The following is an 18,420-nucleotide window of genomic DNA, read 5'->3' as shown; positions in this document are numbered from 1 at the left end:
GTCAGGAGATTGAGACCAGCCTGGTTAACGTGGTGAAACCCCGTCTCTACTAAAAATACAAAAAATTAGCTGGGCTTGGTGGCGGGCGCCTGTAGTCCCAGCTACTGGGGAGGCTGAGGCAGGAGAATGGCGTGAACCTGGGAGGCGGAGGTTGCAGCAAGCCAAGATCGTGCCACTGCACTCCAGCCTGGGCGACAGAGCGAGACTCTGTCTCAAAAAAAAAAAAAAAAAAAAAAGAAAGAAAGAAAGAAAAGAAAAAGCAAATGGTAACTATGTGAGGTGATGAGACATTAATTAGCATAATTGTGGTGATTACTGCACAATGTATATCAAAACATCAAACTGTAAATCTCAAATATATATATAATTTTTGTCAATTATACGTCAATAAACCTAGAGAATAAAGAAGAAAGCAGTCAGGCGTGGTAGCTCACCCCTATAATCCTAGCACTTTGGGAGGCTGAGGCGAGCAGATTACCTGAGGACAGGAGTTCAAGACTGGCCTGGCCAACATAATGAAACCCCCATCGCTACTAAAAACACAAAAAGTTAGCCAGGTACAGTGGCGTGCGCCTGTAATCCCAGTTACTCGGGAGGCTGAGGCAGAAGAATCACTTGAACCTAGGAGCCAGAGGTTGCAGTGAGCCGAGATCAGGCCACTGCACTCCAGCCTTGGCGACAGAATGAGACTTGGTCTCAAAAAAAAAAAAAAGAAAGAAGAGGCATTAGGGCTAGGGAAGAAGACCTGAATCCTTCAACAGCATAAACTGGTACAAGCTTTAGTTCTCCCCTGTGGGTCTGTGGGATGCACAGCTGGAGGAGTACTAAAAGAACTGTTCTGTTTTTGAACTTCTACAACCACAGTCTATACACACAATAGGCAAAGACAAAGAAAAAATCACATATCTTATCTGCAGGTACCCATAAAATTGACAACTGAGGCTCAATGTTCAGTAATGTCCTTCTTCTTAGGAGCAAACAAGATCTTTTGGGAAAGTTGTATTTCAGCCCCCTGGCAAGGGGAAAGTCTTTGGTCCTTGAAGCAGTGTTTCAATCAAATGTTATCCTGCTGGCTAAATATACAGATTTTTACATACCTAGCTGAATTCAGTATTATAGGACTCCCTCACAAAGATCCGAATGTGTAAGCAGATGTGAGTCACCAAGCACCCTAGCTTACCCATAGACATGCAAACCTAGGAAACAGAATATCACTCTGGAAAACATTTTAGGAAACAGAATGTGATTTACATAACTCCTTCATCTCTCTTGTCCTTTATCCAGTCACCGTATTATTGGGGACATGATCCTCTGCTAGACAGTCTATAGTCTGATTGAAATTACCCAAAGACAACAGTGTGATGAAGTGGTTTGAGCATTAGAAGCTGCAAGGAGAGATCCATTTTTCCAATCCAACTAGGAGGTTAATGATTATATGTCACTTTGGAAAATCATCACCTCTTTGTTGAAATGAAAACTAAGTCCAAATGCATGTTGCTTTGTGTTGGATCAGACCTTCTAACCTTTAGGAAGAGAGGTCAAGGCCCGCTTCCCTCCTGTATTCCCACCCCACAGAGGAGTTCTGATAAAGGACAAAATCCTCTCTACCAGATGCATAATTTAGTAACATTACTGGAGGGTAGAACTTTCTACGGGAGCAGAAACAGTGCTCAGAAGGTCCTGCCAACCAATAAAACAAGTGAAAGAAAGAGGGGGTTTAGGGACCCTCCAGCTTGTGAGGTGCTCTCACCTCTAACACGACCAGGAGGACCCCCGTGGGCCCAGGTTAGAGGAAGCAAGCCCAGAACAGATGGATTCCAGCTGGTTCTTCTCTGGGCCTTGAGACAAGAGGAAGAAAATCTGAGGTTTCCATGCTGTCCCCCCGAAGCTTCTCAGCAGGAGAAACCTGACAGGGGTTTGGGACAAGTTTTTAACAAGAACTGAAAAGAAGAATATTGCCTGCGGGCACCAACATCTCAGTAGAGGCTGAGAAAGGGGCTTGGACTGTGGGAATACAGAAACCTATCTTCCAAAATGAGGACCTTTCTGGAGCCAAGCAGCGGTCCACTGCAGTGAAGGGTAGCATTCTGGGGTGGGGTGAGCTGCTTTCCCATCTCGGTTCGGCTTTGCACCAGCTGTGTGACCTTCAGTCTCAGCTCCCACATCTGTAAAATGGGGGTTAATAACAGTATTCACCTCAGAGGGGAGAGACTGAAAACGCTTGAAACACAGAAAGAGATTAGCAGGAGGTCGGTCACAAGGTAAGTGCTCCATCGATATTAGCCATTGTGATTCTAATGAAGCTTTTGAAGCTGAGGTTAGAACATACCAATTTGCTGTCAGCATAATTGGAGCCCTTGATTCATATTATAAAGACCTACATGGAGCCTCAGAAAGGTTAGCATTAGACAAAGAACACCTGGGGCAGTCCCCTGAGAGAATATTTAATAATTGAGGAAGCTTCTGGGTGAGGGCTTATTGGTCCCATCAGCATCCACCTCCACTCCCAGCAGCAGCAGCAATTCAGAACCAAGAATGAAATAAATACGAGGCTCAGTGTTAACAAAGGTTCAAGAAAATGTAAAAAGAGGCCGGGCGCAGTGGCTGACGCCTGTAATCCCAACACTTTGGGAGGCCGAGGCTGACGGATTACCTGAGGTCAGGAGTTCAAGATCAGCCTGGCCAAAATGGTGAAACCCCGTCTCTACAAAAATTAGCTGGACGTGGTGGTGGCACCTGTAATCCCAGCTACTCAAGAGGCTGAGGCAGGAGAATCGTTTGAACCCAGGAAGCTGAGGTTGCAATGAGCCAAGATCGTGCCATTGCACTCCAGCCTGGGCGGCGGACTGACACTCCTCAAAAAAAAAAAAAAAAACTAGGTGTTGGTGATAGAAAAGCAAAAATATCACACAAAATCCCTGACTTTGTGGTGCTTATGTTCTAGTGGGCAGAGAGAGAGGACAAATATATAACCAATGCAAATATCACACAACCCTATTTAATTATCACGAAGAAAAACAGGAAGATAAGGAGATAGAGTTTGCTGGGGGAACTTTAGATTAAGTGGGCAGGAAGGTCTTCGCAGAGGAGATGACGTTTGAGGAGACAACTGACTGAAATGACAAATTGGATCCATCTGAGAGGCACTCCCTGCAGAGGAACAAGCACAAAAGCGCTGAGGCAGAGCACTTGGTGGTCAGTGCACAGGGAGGCCTACGGGGCAGGGATAAGCAGTTAGGGGCTTGATTGAAAGGACAACTCACCACCACACACCTGCACTCCATGCACTACGCACTACTTTTTCTTTTTATTTAATTTTATTTATTTACTTTGAGACGGCGTCTCGCTCTGTTGCCCAGGCTGGAGTGCAGTGGTGTGATCTTGGCTCATTGCAACCTCCACCTCCTGGGTTCAAGCAATTCTTCTGCTTCAGCCTCCCCAGTAGCCACCATGCCCAGCTAATTTTTGTATTTTAGTAGAGATGGCATTTCACCATGTTGGCCAGGCTGGTCTCCTGACCTCAAGCAATCCACCCACCTCGGCCTCCCCAAGTGCTAGGATGACAGGCAAGAGCCACCGCGGCCGACCCATGCACTACTTTTTCTTTCTTCGAAGTGCTTATCACCTAACAATCTTTATAATTTACTTCCATGTCATGTTTATATTTGCTATCTCCCCTGGCCAGAACACAAGCCCCCATGGCACGGGGGGGTCTTATTTGCTGCACCGATCCATCCCAAATATCTTAAAACTGGCCTTGCACATGGCATAGAGCTCATGATAAAGACCCAAAGAATTACATGTAAGTAAGCCAAGATACAGACTTACAGTTCATTCTAAGGGCAGTGGCACTTTGGCTATTATTTGAGCAGAAAAATAACATGATCAAACTCAGTTTTGATTGCTTTATCTACTATGAGGGAAAAAAGACCAAAATGAATGAATGAATGAATCTCAGAGTCTGTAACTCCTGCTTTGGGGAGGAGGATTTTTTAGGTGCAATTCAAACTGGAAGCTGCTCTGTGCTAGTATCCGAAAGTTGAGTAGTATCCCTATTGCATCCCCCCGACACCAGCACCTGGCTCGAGGCGGCTCTGAGAGAGATTAGATGAGAAAGATGCAGACAGTGCAGTGAGGCAGACGAAATGGGGAGTTCCAAAAGTGAGCGAACCTCAACTATTCAGAGCTCTGAGCAACTGCAGAGAGAGACCTAGTGTTTCCGTGGTTGGTATCCATCTGGTACCTATCATCAGGGAGCTGCAGAGAAAGAGCCAGAAAAGAACCAGGGCAGCCACAGGGTTCCGGGTGTGACAGATGAAGACATCTCCTGACATGCCCAGTCCAGTGCCGCACAGCTGCCTCAGGATGAATTAGGGCTTAATGCCAAAGTCACACAACATGGTGTTTGTGATATATTTACTCACGTTTAAGCCAGTGGTTTCAGAAAACAGAAGTCTCACTTAACTGAGTAGTTCAGTCATTCTCAGAGAACACTTTTTTTTTCAGATGGAGTCTCACTTTGTTGCCCAGGCTGGAGTGCAATAGCTCGATCTTGGATCACTGCAACCTCTGCCTCCTGGGTTCAAGGGATTCTCCTGCCTCAGCCACCTGAGTAGCTGGATACAGGTGCCCACCGCCGAGCCCGCCTTACTTTTGTATTTTTAGTAGAGACAGGGTTTGGCCATGTTGGCCAGGCTGGTCTCGAACTCCTGACCTCAGTTGATCTGCCCACCTCAGCCTCCTAAAGTGCTGGGATTACAGGCGTGAGCCACCATGCCTGTCCCCAAAGAACACTTTTTTTTTTTTTTTTTGAGACGGAGTCTCGCTCTGTCGCCCAGGCTGGAGTGCAGTGGCGCGATCTCGGCTCACTGCAAGCTCCGCCTCCCGGGTTCACGCCATTCTCCTGCCTCAGCCTCCCGAGTAGCTGGGACTACAGGCGCCCACAACCGCACCCGGCTAATTTTTTGTATTTTTAGTAGAGACGGGGTTTCACCGTGGTCTCGATCTCCTGACCTTGTGATCCGCCCGCCTCAGCCTCCTAAAGTGCTGGGATTACAGGCGTGAGCCACCATGCCTGTCCCCAAAGAACACTTTTGATGTTAATATAAGGTCCTGAATTAAAGAACCTCTTCAGATGTTGGTAAAGTTAACAGTCTCATTAAAACAGACATCCAGGCTAGGCGCTGTGGCTCACGCCTGTAATCCAAGCACTTTGGGAAGCCAAGGTCAGTGGATCACCTGAGGTCAGGAGTTCAAGACCAGCCTGGCCAACATGGTGAAACCCCTGTCTCTACTAAATACAAAAAATTAGCCAGGAATGGTGGCACATGCCTGTAATCCCAGCTACTTGGGAGGCTGAGGCAGAAGAACTGCTTGAACCCAGGAGGCGGAGGTTGCAGTGAGCTGAGATTGTGCTGTTGCATTCCAGCCTGGGCCACAGAGCAAGACTCCCTCTCAAAAAAAAAAAAAAAAAAAAAAAAAAAGGACACAGACATCCAGAGTACATACAGTGCTCCCTTCAGTGGTGCCTTCCTACCATCTGGGGGTGTTACACACTTTCCTTTCATGACAGGTTGTTTTAATTATGCAACTTTATTCATCTATAGTATATATGATAAAGAGCAAAAGATCTGCATATATTCCATATGAATGTCACATTTTTCTACGTGTAACGTTTTTTTTGAGGGGGGGAATAGGGTCTCACTATGTCACCCAGGCGTGAGCCACGGTGCCTGGCGTATTTAATCTTTAAGTACACAGTGTTTACCTCATTCCATATCAACGTTTTCTCTAATTAAATGAGCAATCTGCCTACAGAAAGGCCGTGAGGAGGAAATAGTCACATACACAGAAAGGAATGTACCTTTAGAATGTACCTATAGTTTCTCTTTGACTTACAGCTCCTGGTTTCCTCTTGCAGCTTCTATAATCCTGTGCAAGAGGTATTTTACATTTCCTAAAACCTTTTAAAAGCTTGAAGTTTGGTAAATTAGACAGTATCGTCTTTCTTTCTCCTTTGGAAGAAGAAATTGCAGTCTTGTCTTACCTAAATCATTTTATGGGCCATTAATTGAATAGATAATGTTTCTCAGCAAAGGCTGAAGGGTCATTTACCATTTTCAACTTGACAACTACCCATGATCACAGGAGTGCAATATGGAGAGAGGTGACAGGGAGCCTTTTCTTTTCTTTTTTTTTTTTTTTTTTTTTTGAGACGTAGTTTCATTGTAGTTGCCCAGGCTGGAGTGCAATGACATGATCTCAGCTCACCACAATCTCCGACTTCCGCATTCAAGAGGTTCTCCTGCCTCAGCCTCCTGAGTAGCTGGGATTACAGGCATGCGCCACCATGCCTGGCTAATTTGTATTTTTAGTAGAGATAGGGATTTCTCCAGGTTGGTTAGCCTGGTCTTAAACTCCCGACCTCAGGTGATCCGCCAGCCGTGGCCTCCCAAAGTGCTGGATTATAGGCGTGAGCCACTGTGCCCAGCCGACAGGGAGCTTTTATGAAGAGCACAGGCCTGGCTAAAATTAGAAAGCTACAGGTTTTTTTAGTCTCTTATTTTGCATTGACAAATGAGTGAGTGAGATAACTACCAATTTTTTCACGATAATGGATTTTTGTTTTAACTAGAAATTCTCAATATCAAAACATCTCCTAGTTTGATAGCTTTGTTTAGAAAACCAGGGGCTATATTGTATTTTGCTCTTTGAGATTCAAGAAATACCTAGACCAAAGACCAAAGAACTCACATCCAAATACTCACCTTTTGGCCCTTGAGTGCTACATTGTTTTGATGAAGACATAGGGGCTGTGAACTGCTTTCCTAGCCAAGAGTAGTGCTTGGGTTTCTCAGGAAAGAACTCGACAAGTGACTAGGCCACTGGACTCAGAGCAGGGAAAGGGATACTCTCTTGAAAAGATGTCAAACCAACCAAAAAAGGAGTTTCAGTCAGAATTCTGAGCCCTGGCCGGGTGCAATGGCTCACGCCTATAATCCCAGCACTTTGGTAGACCAAGGCGGGTAGATCACTTGAGGTCAGGAATTAGAGACCAGCCTGGCCAACATGGTGAAACCCCGTCTCTACTAAAAATACAAAAAAATTAACCTGCTGTGGTGGCAGCCACCTGTAATCCCAGCTACTCAGGAGGCTGAAGCAGGAGAATCACTTGAGCCAGGGAGGTAGAGGTTGTAGTGAGCTGAGATCATGCCACTACAAAGTAAGACTCTGTCTGGAAAAAAAAAAAAAGAATTCTGAGCCCTAGGAGAAGATAACAAAATAAAGCTCTTAATCAAAACACCCTCCACGACCAGTTATCCCCCTACCACCCCACAGCCACTAACCTTTGATTGTCTGAAGAGAACATGCTTGATTGAATCAAAGTTATCACAGGAAGGGCTGCGACCACCACTGGCTTGGTCAGTTTCTTCCATCACGAGGGGCCTAGCATACCCTTTCCTAAAAAAAAAATTGTGAGCTGGGTGTGGTGGCTCACACTTGTGATCCCAGCACTTTGGGAGGCCGAGGCAGCAGGATCACCTGAACACAGGAGTTCGAGACCAGCGGGGCCAACATGGTGAAATCCCATCTCTACTAAAAATATAAAAATTAGCCGGGCGTGGTGGCAGGCACCTGTTATCTCAGCTACTTGGGAGGCTGAGGCAGAAGAATGGCTTGAACATGGGAGGCAGAGATTGCACTGAGCCAAGATCATGCCATTGCACTCCAGCCTGGGTAAGAAGAGCGAAACTCCGTCTCAAAAAATAAATTAAAATAAAATTTACCATTGTAACCATTTTTTGTTGTTGTGTATGGGAAAATAACTGGAACATAAACTTTACCATTTTAACCACTTTTTTTTTTTTTTTTTTTGAGACAAAGTCTTGCTCTGTTGCCCAGACTAGAGTGCAGTGGCACCATCTCGGCTCACTACAAACTCCGCCTCCCGGGTTCAAGTGATTCTCCTGACTCAGCCTTCTGAGTAGCTGGGATTACAGGCATGCACCACTACACCCAGCAATTTTTTAAATTTTTAGTAGAGACGGAGTTTCACTATGTTGGCCAGGCTGGTCTTGAACTTCTGACCTCATGAACCACCTGCCTCAGCCTCCCAAAATGCTGGGATTTCAGGCATGAGCCACCGTGGCCAGCCTTGTATTTAACCACTTTTAAGTGTACAGCATGGTAGCATTAAATACATTCACATTGTTGTGCAATCATCACCACCATCCATCTCTGGAACTTTTTCATCTTTCCAAAAGGGAACGCACATCCATTAAACACTAACTCCCCATTCCCACCCTCCTCTCAGCCTTAGGCAACCACCATTGTATTTTCTGCTTCCATGAATTTAACTATTCTAAGAACCTTATATAATATAGGAATCACTAGCCTGGGCATCATAGAGCAACCCTGTCTCTACAAAAAAATTAACAAAATTTGCCAAGTATGATGACATGCCTGAAGTCCCAGCTACTCGGGAGGCTGAGGTGAGAGGATCGCTTGAGCCCAGGAATTTGAGGCTGCAGCAAGCCAAGATTGTACCACTGCACTCCAGCCTGGGTGACAGAACAAGATCCTGTATCAAAACAACAACAACAACAACAAAAACAAAAACAAAAAAAACAGGAATCATGCTATTTCCTCTTTTATGACTAACTTTTTTGCTTTTTTTTTTTTTTTTTTTTTGAGGCAGAGTTTCACTCTTGTCACCCAGGCTAGTGCAATGGCGCAATCTTGGCTCACTGCAACCTCCACCTCCCAGTTCAAGTGATTCTCCTGGCTCAGCCTCCTGAATAGCTGGGATTACAGGTGCCCAGCACCATGCCTGGCTAATTTTTGTATTTTTAGTAGAGATGGGGTTTTGCCATGTTGGCTAGGCCCGTCTTGAACTCCTGACCTCAGGTGATCCACCTACCTCGCCTCCCAGAGTTCTGGGATTTCAGGCATGAGCCGCTGCGCCTGGCCGAGCTTCTGTTGTTTTAAGCCACTTCACTGACGGTACAGCAGCCCTAGGAAACTAACACGGAACCCAATACCCAGATATCACAGTGACAACACACATTCACATTCACATCACTGTTATTTTCAAATCTTTTTTTTTTATTTTTTTTATTTTTTGAAACAGGATCTTGCTCTGTCACCCAGGTTGGAGTGCAGTGGTTCAATCACTGCTCACTTCTGCCTCAACTCCTGGGCTCAAGAGATCCTCAGCCTCCCAAGTAGCTAGACTACAGGTATGCACCACCACATCTGGTTATTTTTTTCTTTTCTTTTTATTTTCGTAGAGACAGGGTTTTGCCAGATTTCAAAAGGCCACCTGGGCCTCCCAGAATGTTGGGATTATAGATATAGCCACCATAATGTGCCTTTTCATACTTTTTATGAGAGTTGTTGAGCTAGGAGGCTTTCTTGAAGAAATGATCACCTGCAATATTTTCAGATTTCCCTAAGCATTTATGGACCAGTAAATCATAACCTTAGTTAATAGAATTGTCTCTATTGGCCAGAAGGTTTTATTTTTAGTAAATAGATATTTCTTTTTAAAATTTTTATGTATTAGTTAGTTTGTTTGTTTTTAATAATAAAGATAATAGAGATGATGTCTTGCTATATTGCCCAGGCTGGTCTCAAACTCCTGGGCTCAAGCAATCCTCCTGCCTCAGACTCCCAAAGTGCTGAGATTACAGGCATGAGCCACTGGACCCTACCCACGAAGACATTTCTAATCCCTACACTTGACTCACTTTCTTATGAAAATTACAAACCCAAATTTGTTCAATTGTTCCTGAGTCAGATTTATAAAAACAAATTAGAGTCAGAGGTGATGTAGCGAGCCAGAAGGAAAGCGAATGGACTCTACAGTCATTTTATTTCTCTGAAAATACATTTGCTGGGGGATGTTACACAGATGGTTTCAGAAGCTCATCAGGCTTTCCAAAATTTCCCTGTGCTTCCCAAAAGGTCATTTCGATTTTGAACCCATTTTCTCCAGTAGTCAGGGAAGGTCCAAGAACCCATCCATCACTGCTGCCTCATCAGCTCATTGAAATAAAACCAGGATGGGGCTCTGCGCTCCCACACTTAAAAATAGCATCACAGCTGTTATTGCCTATTTGTCTCTGATGCTGTGTGTTTCTTTAATGCAGCAAAGAAAATTTAAAAAGTATGTGCAGAAGACATGAAGCATCCACCTAATGAAATATCTGTGTTCATTGTGAGTAGTAACTAAAATTAAGGCTGGGTGCAGTGGCTCACACCTGTAATCCCATCACTTTGGGAGGCCGAGGCGGGTGGATCACCTGAGGCCAGAAGTTCAAGACTAGCCTGGCCAACATGGTGAAACCCCACCTCTACTAAAAATACGGAAAAAAAATTAGCTGGGCGTGGTGGCTCATGCCTATGGTCCCAGCTACTCGGGAGATTGAAGCATGAGAATTGCTTGAACCTGGGAGGTGGATCAAGTTGAAGTGAACTGAGATCGCGTCACTGCACTCCAGACTGGAAGACAGAGCGAGACTCTGTCTCAAAAAAATAAATAAATAAAATTTAAAAACATTAATTGACTAATAGTCTTTGTATTCCATTTTATTAGTGAGAAAAATACAGGATGGGAGTATAAAATCAAACAACATCAGAGTGGGGAGGGTGGAGGAGAGAGTGTAGCAACAGAGAAATGTATATTATTCTTTACACACTTGCACACACACAACACACATACACATACACACACACACACAGTGAGACTACCAGAGGAAAAAGTATCACATTTAAGGATGCTGTTAATGGCAAAGAATGGCCATGAATAGACAGTTCAGGGAAATTAAAGCAGAAAAGGCCTACAACATGTGAAAAAAAAAAAGAATTTATCCTAAGTTATCCCTGGATACATTCTAAATAAGCAAGATTATTAATATCAGCATGACTTCTAATAGCAAAAGGTGAAGACAATCCAAGTGTCCATCTATAGAAAACGTTTTTTTTTTCTTTTTCTCTCTCTTTTTGAGAAGGAGTCTCCATCTGTCGCCCAGGCTGGAGTGCAGTGGCATGATCTCAGCTCACTGCAAGCTCCGCCTCCCGGGTTCACGCCATTCTCCTGCCTCAGCCTCCAGAGTAGCTGGTACTGCAGGCGCCCGCCACCACTCCCGGCTAATGTTTTGTATTTTCAGTAGAGATGGGGTTTCACCGTGGTCACTATCTTCCTGACCTCATGATCCGCCCACTTCAGCCTCCCAAAGTGATGGGATTACATGCGTGAGCCACCGTGCCCGGCAAAAACTTTTTTTTGGGTTTTTTTTTTTTTTGAGACAGAGTCTCACTCTGTCGCCCAGGCTGGAATGCATGCAGTGGCACGATCTCGGCTCACTGCAACCTCCACCTCCCGGGTTCAAGCGATTCTCCTCCCTCAGCCTCCCCAGTAGCTGAGATTACAGGTACCCCGCCACCACGATCAGCTAAGTTTTTGTATTTTTAGTAGAGACAGGGTTTCATCTTGTTGGCCAGGCTGGTTTCAAACTCCTGACCTCAAGTGATCCACCTGCCTCGGCCTCCCAAAGTGCTGGGATTACAGGTGTGAGCCACTGCGCCCAGTTTTTTGTTGTTTTTTTTTTCTATGTGGAGTCTCACTCTGTTGTCCGGGCTGGTGTTCAATAGCACAATCTCGGCTCCCTGCAACCTCCACCTCCCAGGTTCAAGTAAGTCTCTCACCTCAGCCTCCCGAGCTGCTGGGACTACAGGCGTGTGCCATCACACCCGGTAAATTTTTGTATATTTAGTAGAGACGGGATTTCACCATATTGGTCAGGCTGGTCTTGAACTCCTGACCTCAAGTGATACACTTGCCTCAGCCTCCCAAAGTGCTGGGATTACAGGTGTGAGCCATTGCACCCAGCCCATCTATAGAAACTTTTAAATTAACAACAACACGTTCAACAATGGAGAAAAGAATGGGAAAGCACCAGGCACCGTGGCTCATGCCTGTAACCCCAGCACGTTGGGAGGCTGAGGCAGGCAGATTACTTAAGCCTAGGAGTTCAAGACCAGCCTGGGCAACATAGTGAGACCCTGTCTCTAACAAAAATTTAAAATTAAAACAGAATTGGGCTGGGTACAGTGGCTCACGCCTGTAATCCCAGCATTTTGGGAGGCTGAGGTGCACAGATCACTTTAGCCTAGGAGTTCAAGATGAGTCTGGGCAACATAGTGAGACCCAGTCTCCAAAAAAATGAAGGAAAAAAAAAAGACTGGGCACGGTGGCTCACGCATGTAATCCCAGCACTTTGGGAGACTGAGGCAGGCAGATCACGAGGTCAGGAGATCGAGACCATCTGGCTAACACGATGAAACCCCATGTCTACTAAAAATACAAAAAAAAAAAAAAAAAATTAGCCAGTCGTGGTGGCGGGCACCTGTAGTCCCAGCTACTCTGGAGGCTGAGGCAGGAGAATGGTGTGAACCCGGGAGGCGGAGCTGGCAGTGAGCAGAGATCGTGCCACTACACTCCAGCCTGGGCGACAGAGTGAGACTCCATTTCAAAACAAACAAATAAATAAATAAATAAATAAATTTTATTTTACTTATTTATTGCCCTGTTGCCCAGGCTGGATTTCTTTTTTTTTTTTTTTTTTGAGACAGAGTGTCACTCTGTTGCCCAGGCTGGAATGCAGTGGCACGATCTCTGCTCACTGCAAGCTCTGCCTCCCGGGTTCACACCATTCTGCTGCCTCAACCTCCCTAGTAGCTGGGACTACAGGCGCCCGCCACCACGACCGGCTAATTTTTTTTGTATTTTTAGTGGAGATGGGGTTTCACCGTGTCAACCAGATGGTCTGGATCTCCTGACCTCGTGATCCGCCTGCCTAGGCCTCCCAAAGTGCTGGGATTACAGGCGTGAGCCATTGTGCCCGGCAGCCCAGGCTAGATTTCAATGGCACGGTCTCGGCTCACTGCAACCTCCACCTCCGGGGTTCAAGCGATTCTCCTGTCTCAGCCTCCCAAATAGCTGGGATTACAGGCATGCACCACGACACCCAGCTAATTTTTTTTTTTTTTTTTGAGACGGAGTCTCACGCTGTTGCCCAGGCTGGAGTGCAGTGGCGCGATCTCGGCTCACTGCAAGCTCCGCCTCCCGGGTTCACGCCATTCTCCTGCCTCAGCCTCCTGAGTAGCTGGGACTACAGGCGCCCGCCACCGCGCCCGGCTAATTTTTTGTATTTTTAGTAGAGACGGGGTGTCACTGTGGTCTCGATCTCCTGACCTTGTGATCCGCCCGCCTCGGCCTCCCAAAGTGCTGGGATTACAGGCTTGAGCCACCGCGCCCGGCCTAATTTTGTATTTTTAGTAAAGACGGGGTTTCTCCATGTTGGTCAGGTTGGTCTCGAACTCCGACCTCAGGTGATCTGCCTGCCTCAGCCTCCCAAAGTACTGGGATTACAGGCACTAGCCACTGCGCCTGGCAATAAATTTTAAAAATAGGCTGGGCACACTGGCTGAGGCCTGTAATCCCAGCACTCTGGAAGGCTGAGGGGGAAGGATGACCTGAGCTCAGGAGTTTGAGACCAGCCTGGCCAACGTAGTGAAACCCCATCTCTACTAAAAATACAAAACTTAACCGGGCGTGGTGGTGTGCATCTGTAGTCCCAGATACTCGGGAGGCTGAGGCAGGAGAATCACTTGAACCCGGGAGGCAGAGGTTGCAGTGAGCTGAGATCGTACCACTGCACTCCAGCCTGGGCAACAGAGTGGAATAGAATGAGAAAAGAAGTGATGGTGTGTGACTGCAGAGACTCCATAAAAGGCACTGCCGCTTCCTCCTTGCCCTTTCTCTTGAATCACTCACTCATGGGAAGCCAGTTACTATGCCATGAAAACACGCAGAAGTCCCATGTGTCAAGCCACTGAGGACTCCGGCCAGTGGCCATGTGAGCAAGTCCTGTTTGGAAGTAGGGCCTCTATCCATGTTTAAGCTTTCAGATGACTGCAGCCCTGGCCAATAGCTTGACTGAAACCTCTTGCGAGACCTTGAGCCAGAACCATCCAGCTGAATCATTTCTGGATTCACAACTCTCAGAAACTGAGAGAAGTAATAAATGTTTGTTGTTGTATGATGCTGAATTTGGGGAAATCTGCTATGCCGCAACAACTAAGAGTGTTAAGCAGGCTACTTTTTGTGTAATAAAGGAGATAAATAACACAGGCACATCTTGTTTTATTGAGCTTCACAGATACTGTGTTTTTTACAAATTGAAGGTTTGTGGCAACCCTGCATTGAGCAAGTCTACTGGCACCATTTTTCATTGTCGTTTTGTTTTGTTTTTCAAAGACAGGTTCTCATTCTATTGCCCATGTTGGAGTATAGATCATAGCTCACTGCAACCTCAAACTCCTGGGCTCAAGTGATCCTGCTGCCTCAGTAGCTGGGACCACAGGTATGAACCACTGTTCCTGGTTAATATACATATATACATTAAACAATACATATACATATATGTATATGTGTATTGTAAGGACAGGGTCTCACTATGTTGCCCAGACTAGTCTTGGACTCCTGGCCTCAAGTAACCCTTCTGCCTCAGCCTCCCAAAGCACTGGGATAACAGGCATAAGCCACCACGCCCTGGTGCCATTTTTCCAAAAGCAGATGCTCACTTCAAATCTCTGTGTCACATTTTGGTAATTCTTGCAACATTTCAAACTTTTCATTATTATTATATTTGTCGTAGTAAAGTGTGATCAGTGATCTTTGATGTTACTATTGTAATTGTTTGAGGGCACCATAAACCGCCCCCATGTAAGACCGTAAACTTAATTGAGAAACGCATTTGTTCTGACTGCTCCATCAACTAACTTTCACCCATCTCTCTCCCTCTCCTCGGGACCTCCGTATTCCCTGAGACACAACAATATTGAAATTAGGCCAATGAAAAACCTTACAATGGCCTCTAAGTGTTCAAGTGAAAGGAGGAGTTGCACATCTCTCACTTTAAACCAAAAACTAGAAATCATAAGCTTAATGAGGAAGGCAAGTCCGAAACAGAAATAGGCCAAAACCTAGGCCTCTTGCTCCAAACAGTTAGCCAAGTTGTGAATGCAAAGGAAAGGTTATTGAAGGAAGTTAAAAGTGCTCCTCCAGTGAACACACAAGTGATAAGAAAGTGAAATGCCTTCTTGCTGATATGGAGAAAGTGAGTGGTCTGGATAGATCAAACCTACCACAGCATTCCCTTAAGCCAAAGCCTAATTCAGAGCAAGGCCCTAACTCTCTTTAATTCTATGAAAGCTGAAAGAGGTGAGGAAGCTGCAGAAGAAAAGTTTGAAGCAAGCACAAGTTGCCTTAAAGAAAGAAGCCATTTCTATAATATAAAAGTGGAAGGTGAAGCAGCAAGCATTGATGGAGAAGCTGCAGCAAGTTATTCAGAAGATCTAGCTCAGATCACTGGTGAAGGTCACTACACTAAACGAGAGATTTTCAATGTAGATGAAACAGCCTTCTACCGGAAGAAGATGCTTTCTAGGACTTTCATAGCTAAAGGGGAGAAGTCAACGCCTTGCTTCAAAGCTTCAAAGGACAGTCTGGCTCTCTTGTTAGGGGCTAATGCCACTGGTGACTTTAAGGTGAAGCCAAAGCTCATTTACCCCTTTAAAATCCTAGGGCCTTTAAGAATTGTGCTAGGCCGGGCGCGGTGGCTCAAGCCTGTAATCCCAGCACTTTGGGAGGCCGAGACGGGTGGATCACGAGGTCAGGAGATCGAGACTATCCTGGCTAACATGGTGAAACCCCGTCTCTACTAAAAAATACAAAAAACTAGCCGGGCGAGGTGGCGGGCGCCTGTCCAGCCTGGGCGACAGAGCGAGACTCTGTCTCAAAAAAAAAAAAAAAAAAAAAAGAATTGTGCTAAATCTACTAGGCTTGTGCTCTAGAAATGAACAGCACATCTGTTAACAGTATGGTTTACTGAATATTTTAAGCCTATTGTTGAGACCTACTGCTCAGAAAAAAAAAGATTCCTTTCAAAATATTACTGTTCATTGACAATGGGACCTGGTCACCCAAGAGGTCTGATGGAGATGTACAAGGAGATGAATGCTGTTTTCATGCTGCTACCACAGCACCCATTCTGCAGCCCACAGATCAAGGAGTAATTTCAACTTTCAAGTCATGTTTTTTAAGAAATACATTTTAAGAGGCTCAGGCATTAGCTGGGCATGGTGGCTCATGCCTGTAATCCCAGCACTTTGAGAGGCCAAAGTGGGTGGATCACCTGAGGTTAGGAGTTTGAGACCAGCCTGACCAACATGGGCGAAATCCCATCTCTACCAAAAATACAAAAATTAGCTGGGCATGGTGGTGCACACCTGTAATCTTAGCTACTCAGGAGGCTGAGGCACAAGAATCACTTGAACCAGGAGGTAGAGATTGCAGTGAATTGAGATTGTGCCACTGGACTCCAGCCTGGGTGGCAGAGTGAGAATTCATCTCAAAAAAAAGAAAGAAATAAAGAAAGAAAAAGAAATACGGCCGGGCGCGGTGGCTCAAGCCTGTAATCCCAGCACTTTGGGAGGCCGAGATGGGCGGATCACGAGGTCAGGAGATCAAGACCATCCTGGCTAACACGGTGAAACCCCATCTCTACTAAAAAATACAAAAAAAAAACTAGCCGGGCGAGGTGGCGGGCGCCTGTAGTCCCAGCTACTCAGGAGGCTGAGGCAGGAGAATGGTGTAAACCCGGGAGGCGGAGCTTGCAGTGAGCTGAGATCCGGCCACTGCACTCCAGCCTGGGCGACAGAGCCAGACTCCCTCTCAAAAAAAAAAAAAAAAAAGAAATACATCTTAAGGCTACAGCTGCCACAGATAGAGATTCCTATGATGGATCTGGGCAAAGTACACTGAAAACCTCCTAGAAAGGATTCACCATTCTAGATACCATTAAGAACATTCATGATTCATGGGAGGAGGTCAAAATATGAATATTAACAGAAGTTTGGAAGAAGTTGATTGCAACCCCCATGGATGATTTTGAGGGGCTAAGACTTCAATGGAGGAAGTCATCGCAGGTGTGGTGGAAATAGCAAGAGAATGAGAATTACAGCTAAACCCTGAAGACATGACTGAACTGCTGCAATCTCATGATGAAACTTGAACAAGTGAGGGGTTGCTTCTTACCGATGAGCAAAGAAAGTGGTTTCATGAGATGGAATCAACTCCTAGTGAAGATTCTATGAACATTGTTGAAACAACACAAAGGATTTAAAATATTACATAAACTTAGTTTGATAAGGCAGGGGCAGGGCTTGAAAGGATCAACTTCAATTTTGAAAGAAATTCTACTGTGGATAAAATGCTATCAAATAGCAGTGCGTGTTACAGAGAAATCTTTCATGAAAGGAAGAATCCATCAATGTGGCAAACTTCACTGTTGTCTTATTTCAAGACACTGCCATGGCCACCCCAACCTTTAGCAACCACCACCCTTATCAGTCAGTAGCCATCCACATCAAGGCAAGACTCTCCACCAGCAAAAAGACTTGCTGGGCCAGGCACGGTGGCTCATGCCTGTAATCACAGCACTTTGGGAGGTCCGGGGCGGGCAGATCACCTGAGGTTGGGAGTTCAAGACAAGCCTGACCAACATGAAGAAACCCGTCTCTACTAAAAATACAAAAAAATTAGCTAGGTGTGGTGGTGCATGCCTATAATCCCAGCTACTCGGGAGGCTGAGTCAGGAGAATTGCTTGAACCCTGGAGGCAGAGGGCGCAGTGAGCCGAAATTGTGCCATTGCACTCCAGCCTGGGTAACAAGAGCAAAACTCCATCTCACAAAAAAAAGAAAAAAAAAAGAAAAAAAAGACTATGACTTGCTGAAGGCTCAGAGGACCGTTAGCATTTTTTACCAATAAAGTATTTAGTATTATTAATTATTATTATTAGTTTTTAGAGACAGGGTCTTACTCTGTTGCCTAGGCTGGAGTATAGTGGCACAATGATAGTGCACTGTAATCTCAGTTCCTGAGCTCAAGTGATCCTCCTCCTGCCTCAGCCTCCCAAGTAGCTAGTACTATACACATGTACCACCACACTCAACTAATCTCTTTCTTTTTTTTTTTTTTTTTTTGAGATGGAGTCTTGCTCTGTCACCCAGGCTGGGGTGCAGTGGCGCAACCTCAGCTCACTGCAAGTTCCTCCTCCCGGGTTCACGCCATTTTCCTGCCTCAGCCTCACGAGTAGCTGGGACTACAGGTGCCTGCCACCACGCCTGGCTAATTTTTTGTATTTTTAGTAGAGACAGGGTTTCACCGTGGTCTCTATCTCCTGACCTGAGTACCTTACAAGACACCCATGGGTAATGTGATTAAAAAGAAAAAGATATCATGTCATTGATATTTGGCAACAAACCGTGAGAATTTCAACGAAGTATTCAA

The 18,420-nt window shown here is 45.5% G+C and overlaps 1 pseudogene; it reads left to right on the top strand.

The window, feature by feature from the left end:
* Positions 1 to 14,935: 14,935 nt before the first annotated feature.
* LOC126961322 (tigger transposable element-derived protein 1-like) lies at positions 14,936 to 17,522 on the top strand (annotated as a pseudogene).
* Positions 17,523 to 18,420: the final 898 nt, after the last annotated feature.

This window comes from Macaca thibetana, chromosome 8, assembly GCF_024542745.1.
Source record: "Macaca thibetana thibetana isolate TM-01 chromosome 8, ASM2454274v1, whole genome shotgun sequence".
Taxonomy (NCBI): Eukaryota; Metazoa; Chordata; class Mammalia; order Primates; family Cercopithecidae; genus Macaca; species Macaca thibetana.
This window is presented reverse-complemented; position numbering and strand designations above follow the sequence as displayed.